Below are 14,256 nucleotides of genomic sequence, written 5' to 3'. Positions count from 1 at the left end.
ATTTAATCTGCAATAAATTTGAACACTATCTTTTGAGGATAATACCTTAATAAAACACTATTATAAAGAAGGAAAAAAATTACTCAATATAAGACAAATTATTATTAGTGCTTGTGAAGAAGTTCTTAGCTGAATCAGAGAAGCTCTCAAGATTTTATTTTTTTAAGAGAAAAGGCTTCAAAGATTCATGTTCTCTATCTAGTATATTTTGAAATTAAATAACATTATAATATTTTTGAGAAATTAAAAAATGCATACCATTTGTTTTCTTATCAGTTGCTGAGCCATTACTATGCCTATGGTGCACATATGAGGCTCTTTGAGCTTTTTACAATCGAATTATGGAGAGCAAAGAGCTAGAGAACTAAAGCAAACTATTAATGAGGAACAAATTAGAAAAAAAAGTGATGTTTACTCACGTCCCACAGGTACTCATCTTCTACATTTTGGATAAATAGTAACTTAAAATTCATTCTCCCAAATATGTGTTTTCCTCTCCATTCATATTCTCTTCCCAATCACTGCTCTTACATTTTCATTTCACCTAAGATGTAGTTGACTTTAGTAGATTTCTGGATGGACTTTCTTCTTTGTATTAAGTAGTAACTGATGACCATGATCTGTATATTACCTCCTCCACATATCATGATCCTATAAATAGTTATTTAAAGAATAAAACCAAGGTAGAGGTAAAAGCCTCGATTATGCCTCCAGTTAAATCTACACTTCAAATAACACCACAGAATTATTTTTAAATATCATTTTGAAAGAATTAATAGAATAGAAGCTGTAGAGAAAAAGAGAGATTGTATACAATGAAAGGGTAGCTAAATAATGAATTATTCATAAATTAATATAATAAATACTGTTATTGTAAGGCACAGATAGGAAGAAAAGATCAATGTTAAAAAACTAGTACAAGCTGCATCTGATCCGCTCTCTTCCTCTGTTCAATTGACTTTAAAATAGTGCAAATCTGAATAATTAGAACAGGCTAAGAAGCTAAAGCCTCTCTTAGTTGACTTGCAGTATAAACAATATTGTCAGGGAACCACATAAACAGCTGAGGAAGCACATCTACTATGTGGGAAGGCCACAAGAATGGGAACTGTCTGGGACCAATAAATTACCAAGCAGAGCTAAGGCAGGAAGAAGTGAACAGAGGGATGTGGAACAGAGTGTCATTTGCACTGAAATAGTAATACAGAGAGAGAGAGAAAGAGACAGAGAGAAAGAGAGAGAAAGACAGAAAGTCAGAGACAGATACAAAGTCAGAGAAACAGAGAGAGACAAAGAGGATTATAAATGTAACAAACTTATATTCAAGGAAAGCCTAAGAAAAAGTTGGCATATTGCTGGGTGCAGCGATTCATGCCTATAATTCCAGCACTTTGGGAGGGCAGATCATAAGGTCAGGAGTTCGAGACCAGCCTGGCCAACATAGTGAAACCCCATCTCTACTAAAAATACAAAAAATTAGCTGGGCGTGGTGGCGGGTGCTTGTGATTCCAGCTGCTCTGGAGTCTGAGGGAGGAGAATCACTTGAACCCGGGAGGTGGAGGTTGCAGTGAGCCAGTGTCTCACCATTGCACTCCAGTCTGGTGACAAGAGTGAAACTGTGTCTCAAAAAGAAGGAAGAAAAGAAAAATTTGGTATATCACGAATCGAGTTAATGAAAGAATGGGCTTTGGTTTCATACAGATTTAAAAGGGTAATTTCTGTTTCTGTAGATGTATTTACGGCAACAGATAAAGAAAATATTTTAAACAGGGCTTCTAAAATTTTTTATATGAGCACTATTAGAATAGATGAGACATAATGCAAACCTCCTAGGAGAAAACGAATAAAGTCCTAAGAAGCTCACGGCTAGACATGTCTTGGAAAGCTTGTACTTTATCTTTTAAATTTATGTGAAGCATTGAGGATATTTTAGTCATTTTTTAATAGTGTGTAAAATTAACAGATGCTAGCTGGTAACATACGTTTTGGGAAAAGCGCTGGACAAAGACCAAAAAGATGTGTGACTTTTTTTTTTTTTCCCTGATTCTGCTATTAACAAAATACTTGCTTTGATAAACTTACTTCAACTTCTCCTAACATCATTTTTTTCATCAACAAAATGAGATAATAATCCATCCTTCCTCTTATACAATGTAAGAAAAGAGTAGTAAAAAGTAGCAAATGAAGTAAACATCATTAGAGGCAGAATTGTGGGATGCACTGCAGTTATGAAGTGTCTACATCTATTCCACATGTATATACATATTTGTATATTGTAAATAAGATGAACTAATGTATAGTTATAAACTTGATGAGCTTGGCAAAGTTAATACAATTTACTATACCAAAAGTTGACACTGCAAAATATTTACCATGTTTAAAATCAGGTGTCCTTAATTTGAATAATAATGTAACCACTTACATGTGTCTTTAGGCCAAAAACTTAATCTTCTAACCTGATTTCCTCATTGGTACAATAGAACCATAAGCAGTCCCTATCAGGCTCCTTCACGGCACTCAACACATTGCAAATTTTCAGTATGAAATTTTTCAGTATAGTTGAGTAATTTCAGATCACTGTGAATAAATGTAATTAAAAAATTTACTTCTGGCTAAAATTTCATGTGCTCATTTTTATTGTAGTAAAAAAGCATATTTAGGTATGCAGTTCAGTAGTGTTAATTATATGCACATTATTATATAACAGATGTTTGAATTTTTTCATCTTGCAAAATTAAAACTCTATACACATTGAACAACTCCCCTTTCACTCTTTTTCCAGACCCTAATGACAACTATTCTACTATCGGTTTCTGTGAGGTTGAGTAAATACCTCAAATAAGTGGAACCATGCAATATTTGTTCTTTTGTAGCATAATGTTCTCAAGGTTCATCCTTGTGTAGCATATCACAGGCTTTTCTTCGTTCTTAAGGCTGAAGAATATTCCATGATATGTATATAACATATTTTCTTTGTCCAGTCATCCATTAATAGACACTTTGGTTGCTTCTACCTCTTGACTGTTAAGAATAATGCTGCAATAAAGATAGATGGCAAATATCTCTTCAAGATCCTATTTTTATTCCTTTTGGATATAAACTCTGAAGTGGAATTATTGGATCATATAGTAGTTCTATTTTTAAATTTTTGAGGAAGCTTCATACTGCTTTCATCACAGATGCATTATTTTGTAATCCCACCAACAGTGTACAAGAACTCCTGTTTCTCCAAATCCTTACCAGCAATCATTCTTTTCTTTCTTTTTTTTTTTTTTTAAATGATGGTCATACTAATGGGTGGCAGATGATATTTCATTGTGATTTTAGTTTTATTCCCCTGATGATTAGTGATGTTGAGCATCTTTTCATATGCTTGTTGGTGATTTATATAATTTATCTGAAGAAATATCCATTCAGGTCCTTTGTTCATTTGTAATTGGTTACGTTGTTGTTAAGTTATAGAAATTCTTTATATAGTCTGAATATTAACCCCTTATAACATATGTGGGTTGCAAATATTTTCTCCCATTGCATAGGTGATCTTTTCACACCATTGTTTCCTTTACTATGCGGAGGGTTTTAAGTTTGATGTATCTTCTTTGCCTTTTTTGTTGTTGCTGTTGCTTGTGCTTTTGCTATTATATTCAGGAAATCACTGCCAAATTCAATGTCCTGAAACTTTCCTGTTATGTTTTCTTCTAGTAGTTTCATAGTTTCAGGTCTTATATATAGGTTTTTAATTCATTTCAAGTTATTTTTTTCTAGATGGTCTAAGATGAGGGTTCAGCTTCTTTCTTTTGCATGTGGATAATCAATTTTCCCACCATCAATTGTTGAAGTGACTATTCTTTCTCCTGCATATTGGTACCATATATTTTTGATTACTCTGGTTGTGTAACATGTTCTGGAATCAAGAAGTTTGAGGCCTCCAGCTTTCTTTTGTTTTTCTCGAGATTGTTTATGTTACTTGGGGTCCCCGAGATTTGATAAAAATTTTAGGTTTTTTTTTTTTTTAATTTCTGTAAAAAATAGCATTGAGACTTTGGTACAGGTTGAATTGAATCTATAGATTGTTTTGGGTTGTACAGACATTTTACTAATATTAAGTCTTCTAATCCATAAATGCTAAATTTTCTTTTTTCTTAATTCAGTATCTACATTACAAATAACTCTGTCATCAATAACTTCCTCTAATAAGATTAGAAGGTAGTTATCTCCCCTTTCCTTTTAAATTTCTCGAGATTGTTTATGTTACTTGGGGTCCCCGAGATTTGATAAAAATTTTAGGTTTTTTTTTTTTTTAATTTCTGTAAAAAATAGCATTGAGACTTTGGTACAGGTTGAATTGAATCTATAGATTGTTTTGGGTTGTACAGACATTTTACTAATATTAAGTCTTCTAATCCATAAATGCTAAATTTTCTTTTTTCTTAATTCAATATCTACATTACAAATAACTCTGTCATCAATAACTTCCTCTAATAAGATTAGAAGGTAGTTATCTCCCCTTTCCTTTTAAATTTTCCTACCTAGAAATCTAGGTGGAAAACAGGGGAGTCAACAAAAAACATCTTTTGGTGCAAGCGAAATAATACCAAATATACTTGCTTACATGCTGTTGCAAATTTTTTTTATTTGTTTTACTTAATTACCTTGTTTTCCCACTTAAATAATTAGCAGAATGTTTACTGTCGAATAGACCTGGGAGATCTGGTCTAACCCGATACACAAATGGTGAAATTAAAATTCAATGTGTTTGGTGACGTATAGAGGAAACATACCCAAATAGGGGGTCTAATATAATAAAACAAGGCATATGCAACAGAACAGAGGAGAAACTCATCAATGGTAAAAAGTGTTCACGAGAAGGTCAGCTCTGGAAGTGATATTTAGGTTAAAACCTGAGAAATGTGAAAGGGTAAATACATAAATAGTGCCATAATCACAGAGTACACACATCTTTTACTATAATTGACTTCAACACAATTTTAACTTCTGGAATCCTACTGAACTACAAATTTTGTGAGGGCATTGACTGTGAGGCAAACTTGAATCATGGCTGTCTGTGGTAAATGAAAAGGACTGAGTGAATAAATGCACAAGTTGCATAAGTGAATAGGGAATAGTCTTCCAACGCCTTTTCTATGTTGATCAGTCCTGGGATATTTTAGACCACTTATTTGGTGACCAAAAATGATCACGTTTTATATTAAGTCTAGCTTAGACTCTTTGCCACTCCTTTGTAATACCCTCTCAATGTGCTGGCTGTCTCTTTACTCAATAGGTTTAGTTGCACGATATATTATGCTTTTCCCTGTATGTGTGACCCGAACGTTCTTTCTGACAGATCTACGTTTGTTAACTCAGCAGACATTCTCCAATTCCTTCTCCCTGCTGGTGTGACTCAACTCTCGTTACAAAGATTGAAAAGGCTGGGTGCTAGTTTTCCCAGCCTCCCTTGCAGTAAGCACTCTAGTAAATTATTCTATTTTAGCCAATAAGGCAAAAAAGTTGAGAATTCTAGGAAAGTTTTCTCGTTTTATAAAATACTCACTGAGAGAATCTCCTTGCCCTTCCTTCCAGCCTTCGAGTGTTGCCGTATGAAAACGTGATTTTTAAAAGCTGCTGTAGACTTTTTGCAAAAAAATAAAACAGCACCTTTGACATTGAGTTGCTGAGTTAACTAAACCTATAACCATGCAACATCAGATTTCTGCTATATGAAATTTGTTGATGGACCTCTTTGCTTTATGTCCAACAAATAAGCAAAAATGTTCTAAGCAATACTGTTTTACTACCTGATTGTTAGCATAACATAGAGCTTAAAAATCATTTCTCTGTGATCTTGGACAAGTTTCCTAACCTTGACGTACCTGTTTTCTCACCCATAAAATGTGGAGAGTAATAATATTTATCTCATAGCTTTGTTATAAGGATTCAATGAAACAAAATACATAAAGTACTTATGTTGGCACACATAAAAGGCTCAATAAACTTGAACTGGTACTACTTTTATTCATGCTGTCTACAATCCCTTTCTCTTTATGTTAATTATCCATTCTTCATGTTTCCAGTTTCTCTCTAGCAATTCCCTCTTGACTCCACATCAATCAGTCTTTTATCGCCACTACTCTGTGTCAAGGTCACCAGTGACCTTCACATTAGTAAATCTAATTGTCAATTTTGGTTCCATTTTATTTGATATATCGGCAGCATTAAACAGTTGATCACTCCCTCTTCTCTAAAATACTTTCTTCATTTGTTTTGCAAGTCATTATGCTCATTTTATTTTCCTTTCACTCTTCTGGCTATTTCATTTACATTTGGTTCCTCTTTATTGTTTCTGAAACCTTCTGCGTATCCCAACACTGAAAACAAAAAAGAAAACATAACCTATAGCAGAAAACAAAGGACAAAAACTTCCCCCAAACTTGTGCTTGTCATAGTACTCCTCATTTCAAGAAATGGAAATTCCATAGCCTCATTGTTCAGGTAAAAATACCTGGAGTCAGCCTACACTCCTTAATTTCTCTCACATTCTATACCCAATCTATCAGTGCATCCAATTGGTTCATATTTTCAATCACGGCCCACAAACTACAAGACTAACACTTCCTAATCCAACCAATTATCATATTATCCCTGATTATTGATTATTGGAATAGCTCTGTCTGCCTTTGCCTTGCTATAGTCTATTTTAAATGGAGCAGCCAAAGTGATCAAATTAACATGCAAGGTGATCATGTCACCCTTCTGCTAAAAATAATAATTTCAATTACCAATTAGAATTAAAGTCAAAGTTCTTACAATTATTCATATAATATACACCTGAATGATAGCCTCCAATTCTTGCATCTTACTACTCACTTCCTCAGCAGTCCACTCCTTGAATATGTGAGACATATTTCTCACAACGTCTTTCTTTAGTTCTCTCCAAACCTGGTTCTCCCATTTCCATAGGTCTTTACACAAATTATATCCCCTGAGTGAAACCTTCCCTATCCAAAAAACTTAACTCTGTTGTCTCTTTTTGAATACAATGTATTTCCATTCCATGCTATATGTTTTTTTCTGCTTGGTACTCATCAGCATCCTATACACTATGTATTTTATTTATTTTCTTGACTATTTTTTGACTTTCCTTGCAGATACTTTTCATTTTGTTCACTGCCGTATCCTCAGCAAATGACACATTGATTTTATTTGTTGGATGAGTGTGGTAGGGCCATGGGAGGGATATTTTAATTCCCGTGTTACTTTTAATCTAATTATTAGAGGTTATAATCTATAGAAGTCTCTAAACAATGCATGGTTATTAATCAATCACTAGAAGTTTGCAAAACTCAATAATGTAAGGAAATGATTAGATATCTGGATAATGATTAAATACCAACCCTACCTGGTGGGGATATAGAAATACACTGCCTGCTTCCATGGGATCAAGAGTTGGTAGAAAATCAGCTCCCTTTTGGGCTTGCTGGAACTGCGAGGGGTGAGTTGGAGGGTTCTTATGTATATTAGGCTACACTTTTGCTGTCCCTTTGTTCAGAGAAAACAGCCTTTTCTTGGAGCTTATTTTTATCTATGCCTATTGGTAGCTCTGGGTTGTGGGTATCGGTAGCATCCTGTCACAGAGTTATAGGTAGCAATAAGAAAACCCAAGGAACTTCCTGCAGTGTCATTCCTCATGTTCTGAGGTTCTAGATAGTTTTCCTTCTTCTCTCCACCTTTCAGAGTCTTTTTACACATGTTTGTTGTGTTACGTACAGGGTTTTTTAGCTGCAAGGGAAAGAAATGAGCTGCTTCATCTTGACTAAAACCTTAAGTTCTGGGTTGTTTATATGTTCATTGTCATCACCTTATAAACATTTATTGTCATTAATTTTCTAATACTCTTAAGAAGTCTTCATTTCAACAGGTAACTAATCTCAACCACCAGTTTTCTTTCTTAGAAATCTAAGAAAGTGAGGCCGGGCGCGTTGGCTCACGCCTGCAATCCCAGCACTTTGGGAGGCCGAGGAGGGCAGATCACAAGGTCAGGAGATCGAGACCATCCTGGCTAACACGGTGAAACCCTGTCTTTCGGCGGGAGCCTATAGTCCCAGCTACTGGGGAGGCTGAAGCAGGAGAATGACGTGAACCCGGGAGGCGGAGCTTGCAGTGAGCCAAGATAGTGGCCACTGCACTCCAGCCTGGGTGACAAAGTGAGACTTTATCTCAAAAAAAAAAAAAAAAAGAAATCTAAGGAAGTGAAATAATTTATATATAGATCCATTATAACCCTCGAGAATAGCTCATTTCAAGGTTTCCCTAAACATATTCAAATGTTTAATATTCCTTTTGTATGTATTATATCTTCTGTAAGTTTTACAAAAGCAAACTTCTATCACTAGTCCTTTGAAGTTGATTTTCTTTTTTAGGAAAAGAGATATGTGGAAAGTAAAGGGTGGTAAAAGTTCTTAAAACAGGATTTTTCCCTCCTAAGTTCTTTCCATTGGGGGAATTAAATTTAATGATACAACTTTACATCTACATTTATTTTGAAATAAAAATAAATGATCACCAAGGACATGAAGCTTTTGAACATGGTTTTTTTTTTTTTTTTTTTTTTAGAAAAGGAAATGAAGAATCTTTGAGTCTATTTTATTAATAAATAAAGTAGAATTATAATTCATACCTTTCATCTAATCTCATGAATACTTACTTTCTGCAGTAAAGAATTAGAAATACTTCCAATTCATGTAATATCAATAGTTAAAATGCTAAATATTCTAAAGATTCCTATATACATAAATACGAAAAGCGTATTAAAAATCAGTCAGTAGGCCATGACAACATCCCATAAAATCAAGAAGTGGAATCAGGGACTAAATTATTAAAAGTAAGACATGATGGTAAGAAAATTCATCAAATTACTAAGATTTGAAAACCTAATTGAGAGCTGAAAATGTAATACTTAAATGAATTATAGACTATATTGAAAGGAGCAAGTATCTTTGTGCTAATGCCCAGAGAAATACCAAATGAACTCCTTGACCCATACATTTACATGACTTTGTATAAGCACATTTGCAGTGTCCAGAATGTTAATGTACTAGAAATCAGACAGTGATTTAAAATATAAATATGAAATCCATTTTAAATATGAAAACATTTTTATATCATTTTGGTAAGCAGTATTCCTGGATTTTCTAAGACAATTATTATTTTAAATATTCTGTCTAATGTTACTCAGGCATGTGTTGTATATTTTGATAGAGAAAAACATTCTCTCATTCTTTCTTTTTAGTTTTTGAAATATTCCTCTCTCTACAAAATCCTTTGGTACCATTTAGAAGAAAAAAAATCATATATTCTTGCAACATCTGCTGTCAGACACTGAAATTCTATCTGTACAAACAAAAGCTAAAATTCCTCAGAACCAAAACGACCACAATGTAAACTTGACTATGTTATATATTTAAACATGAAAATATTATTACTATCATTATCATTCATTTTTAAATGCTATTTCTTTATTCTCCATGTCGAAGAAGAATTTTTTAATAGATTGTGAAATTGATTTAGTGGGTTTTGCTCAGCATTTAAAAAATGAAATAATGTAAACAAGTGTAGAGTATAATGGAAGATAAAAATATACCAGAGCTCATCACACATACTAAGGGAAATATTTCATAAAAATTTATTTAGTTTGTAAATGTATTGAGTTGTGATTTAACTATATGATTTGAGCAAAGATTTATATCTGGCACTAAGACATTCAACTCAAACTTTTACAGTCCTTGTGCAGCTAGAATCTGCATCATAGATTGATTTCAGCCACTGGAATTGGAGACAACTGATTTGGAGACGTACTGTGAAGAAGTGGACTGTAGATACTGAAGTCCTTGCTGATTTGAGTTTTACTAGTGGACTGGGCAGGTTGAGTTTGAAAGATGATCCGAAATGAACAAAAGCATTAGATGGAGGCTTAGGCTATCTACCATTCAAAGTACAGTTCACACACAGGGGTAGGCAGCACAGAGAGCTGTTTGCCTATGTCAGAAAGGATTACGTACCAAAAATAAGTCCTAAGTATAATGGAAATGTTTCAATCTTGGTTAGAAAACACTGTTCGGTGGTGCAGAGGCAGTGGCATATTGAGTACTTGAGAGCTGGGGCCTTGGAGGCCATTTGCTCTCTCAGGACCAGGAGTCATATATTTCAGTGAATGTGGCCCAATGGTGTAAATCTTCACAATAGATTTGAGGGCATGCTGATCACCTGAGAATCACTTGTCAGACAGATAATGGAAAGCAGTGCGTGTTAATATTGAGATTAAACACTTTGGTAACATGGCTACTGGATCAGGTAGACTTTGATTCAGAGAATGTGGAAGAGATCTATTTAAATGAATGTGAGCAGGCATATAATAAATATGGTGGGCTGCTGCTTCTACAAGCTACATTTGATTAAACTTCTGAATATCTTCAGAATTATTGAGGCCAATCCAAGAAATGAAAGGAGAATTGTTGGTTGCCCTGTGCAAAGAAAACCAGGAGAGTATCAGTTTACTTCATGGCACTAGTCTCAGGTTTCACCAGCTAGGGCTAGGGAAAGCTTGTCACAGCTGTGAAAAGCTCTAGTTGACACTTGGCTGGCTTTGGGAAGGCAAAGATGATACTCATTTCAGTCTTCTCAGTGTCTCTTCTTCTAAGTTTTACAAGCCTCTAGCACTCATGCAACCACAAATTATGGTTACTGTAATACTCATTCTTCCCAGTGTATTTATTAATTGAAGAATATTTTTTTTTCCAGCCTGTGACTGTACAGACCCCTATATAGCTTCTGAACATTGCTGCAGTAGTAACCACAGAAAGGCATTCTGGCTCTTGCCCGGTGTTTTTTCCATGAGTCTTTCTTAGCTTGTCTGCGAGTTAAATTGCCTATGCCTTTAAATCCATCCTCAACTGAAAGCCTTTTGCTTCAGATGGGACCCAAAGTCCAGACCTGCCTAGTCACACAGGAGTAGGTTTTGGTTGTCTTTTGCTGCATGCCCTTTAGAGATCCCCCTACCCCATTACTGGCACCAATGCTCTGGCAGGGACTCTAGGTCTTCCCTTTCCTACAAGGAAAAGTAAGGTCCATATGGTAGAAGTATTTTGAGGCAAACAATGCAACAGTATTAGAAAAATGGTTGTAAAAATGCTTCTGTTACATGATCATGAAATTTGATTTCTTGACCACGTAACAGCTTACCATAAAAGCAGAGAAGCTTGTGTCAATCATACTTCTTTTAATTCAAAAAGTATTAAAGAAATAATCTTTTATTCTGATGACTGTAATTAATGCTGTAATAGTACACTGCCTTATCAATTTTAGAGTCTAGAGGACATTTCCTGAAATTCAGCAGACTTTCTGGCTGTGTCTTTTGTTTATAAAATACTTTATACGTTGACATTTAGAAATTTCTATTTGTTTGATCTCAGATGTTCATATGTTACATAAAAGAAAATTAGAAACGATTGTAACTTTTCCCAAGTCAGGGAAAATTCAATATCTAGTGCATTGTGCATTTTTCCTATGCACCATTAAAAAATACATTTCTAAGTTTCAATTGCCTTTCAAACTTTACCACTGGTAATGATGATAAACTTTGTGATTTTCTAGAAGTAATCCTGATTATAATCCAATTTAGCCATTTGGTCTTAGATTTTTACATTATGCCACAATAATATGGGTGACCTAAGTTGTTAGAAGGTGTGCTCATATTTTATGCATTGCCTTTATTTTAGGTAGATTCTTTGAAGATTCTTATTTTAAAAAGTCACAGTAATAAATATTAAAAGTAAAGACCAGAAAGTAAAAAGATATAAAGTTCTCGAACGTGGGATACAGACAGTAGATGGGAGTTTTGAGGACGAATTCAAAGAAAATATAATGATTAATAGTGATGAAGCAGGACATTGCCAAATATGTCATTTTTTAGTCAAACACATTGTATGAGGTGGAAATTGAACTTTTGAGGCTTGTGTTAACATTCTACTGTTCAGCTTTATCAAGACAAGGAACAAAGGGAGAAATATGCAACAGCAAAAGGACTGTAATGTGATAAGACTGTCATCAGCTAAATATTTCACCTGTCCGCTCTCCACCAAAATGACATTGGTTTTAATACAGTAATTATTTGGGCAAGATATGGCCCTTATTTCAAAAATCCATTTTATATTTAGTCATATACCTTTTGTGGATAGAGACAGCAGTTGGCTTGGCACTGTCTTAGTAATATATCTTTGAATCCTTTTGTTTGTGGTCTGTAGCAAGAACTTGTTGTCATTTCTGCACAGTACTGAGACAAGGCAAAGCCTTTCCATTTTTCATTACTACTAAAGAAAGCACAGTGGTGTGATAGAACTGGTTTAAAAAATCTTATTTGTGAGAGTAAATCAAATTTTAATTTTTTCCGCCTCAACTGATCATACAACAATCTTCCCTTCACACTGTAATTCTGCTTTTGCCATCGTTTTTTCATACTATTTTATTATTTAAGGTAGCTCTGTGGATACCTGTTCATTTGTTTAATATATATCCACTAATTACCTACTATGTGTCAGATACTTTTTTCATACAAAATTGAATATGAGTATTAAAAAATTTGTTAGGTGGCTTCACAAATGTCGATTTAAAAACATTTTTTATGCATGTGGTTGAATGAAACAAAGGAAAGGTACTTCTTTTCTTTGTTTCACTCTTAACTGTAAGAATGAAGCAGAGCAAGATTTCTGTTTCAGTACTTAGAGTAACCATTGAGAAATAGAATTTGTTTCTGATAAACAATGTTTGAAATGATAGAAAGCAAAACCTACAAAATTTAGCAAACTGCCCTAATACCGTGTTGGATTGCAAGAGATAATATTCCTAACAACCTCTACAAACAAGTTTTCCAGTGTTTTATTGAGCTGCCAAATTGTCTTTCTGAGTTTGATTTCGGCTCAGTTGTGGATACCTGCACTCTAAGATTTAGCCTGCTTGGCAGGGCATGACTGTCTATCTATCTGTCAGAGCCACATGTTTCTGAAGCAGACCGATCTGAGATCTTAAAGATAGCTTCTTATTAGTGAAAGGGTATGTTAAATATTATATCATATAAACATTTCATTACTGGAGTTTAATTGTATGAATTTCTTATTCAAGGTTTAAAGAGCATAACAAAGAAATGACTACTTTGTCATTCTATTTCTTACAAAACATAATTATTTATATTAGATTAATATCTCAAGTTTCTTTTAAAGTAAGAATTCATGTTTTATTTAATGTTGGCTTTATTCATATCAATGGCATCATCTTATTGCCTATTAAATTCATTTGAATTAAGTACCATGTTATTCCATTAAAGAAAATAAATCAGGCCATCTGGGCCTGTTTTGAACAAATAAAGCAGGTTTAAATAACCTAAATCTGAATGGATCGGGAACTAGCAAAAAGCAACTGACATGTCATGAGATAGCCAGATGGCTGACTTTGAAACATAGTTAGCATCTTAAACCTTTATATCTTGCCTTTAAAAGTATAGTTTTCCTTAATTCTAACTTTCAAATGTTAGTATCTGCATCTATGTGGTTTTATGGTTTTGTTTTTTATATCACCAAGCACATTTATCTTATTTATTGTAATTATGTATTGTTATATGTCTTTTCTAACATATTGTACGGCTCCTGCTGGTGGCGAGGATTTTTCTCATGCTATTTCTCCATCCTTTGTGCTTAGATAGTGGCCTGGCAAACATGAAACCTTAAAAATAATGTGTAGACACCCAATACAGGAGCACTCAGATTCATAAAGCAAGTCCGCAGAAACCTACAAAGAGACTTAGACTCCCACACAATAATAATGGGAGACTTTAGCACCCCACTGTCAATATTAGACAGATCAACAAGGCAGAAAGTTAACAAGGATATCCAGGAATTGAACTCAGCTCTGCACCAACCGGACCTAATAGACACCTACAGAACTCTCCACCTCAAACAAAAAGAGTATACATTCTTCTCAGCACCACATCACACTTATTCCAAAATTGACCACATAGTTGGAAGTAAAGAACTCCTCAGCAAATGTAGAAGAACAGAAATTATAACAAACTGTCTCTCAGACCACAGTGCAATCAAACTAGAGCTCAGGATTAAGAAACTCACTCAAAACCGCTCAACTACATGGAAACTGAACAACCTGCTCCTGAATGACTACTGGGTACATTACAAAATGAAGGCAGAAATAAAG

The sequence above is a fragment of the Colobus angolensis genome, unplaced genomic scaffold (genome assembly GCF_000951035.1).
Source record: "Colobus angolensis palliatus isolate OR3802 unplaced genomic scaffold, Cang.pa_1.0 Scaffold261, whole genome shotgun sequence".
Lineage (NCBI taxonomy): Eukaryota > Metazoa > Chordata > Mammalia > Primates > Cercopithecidae > Colobus > Colobus angolensis.
Note: the sequence above shows the minus strand (reverse complement) of the source record.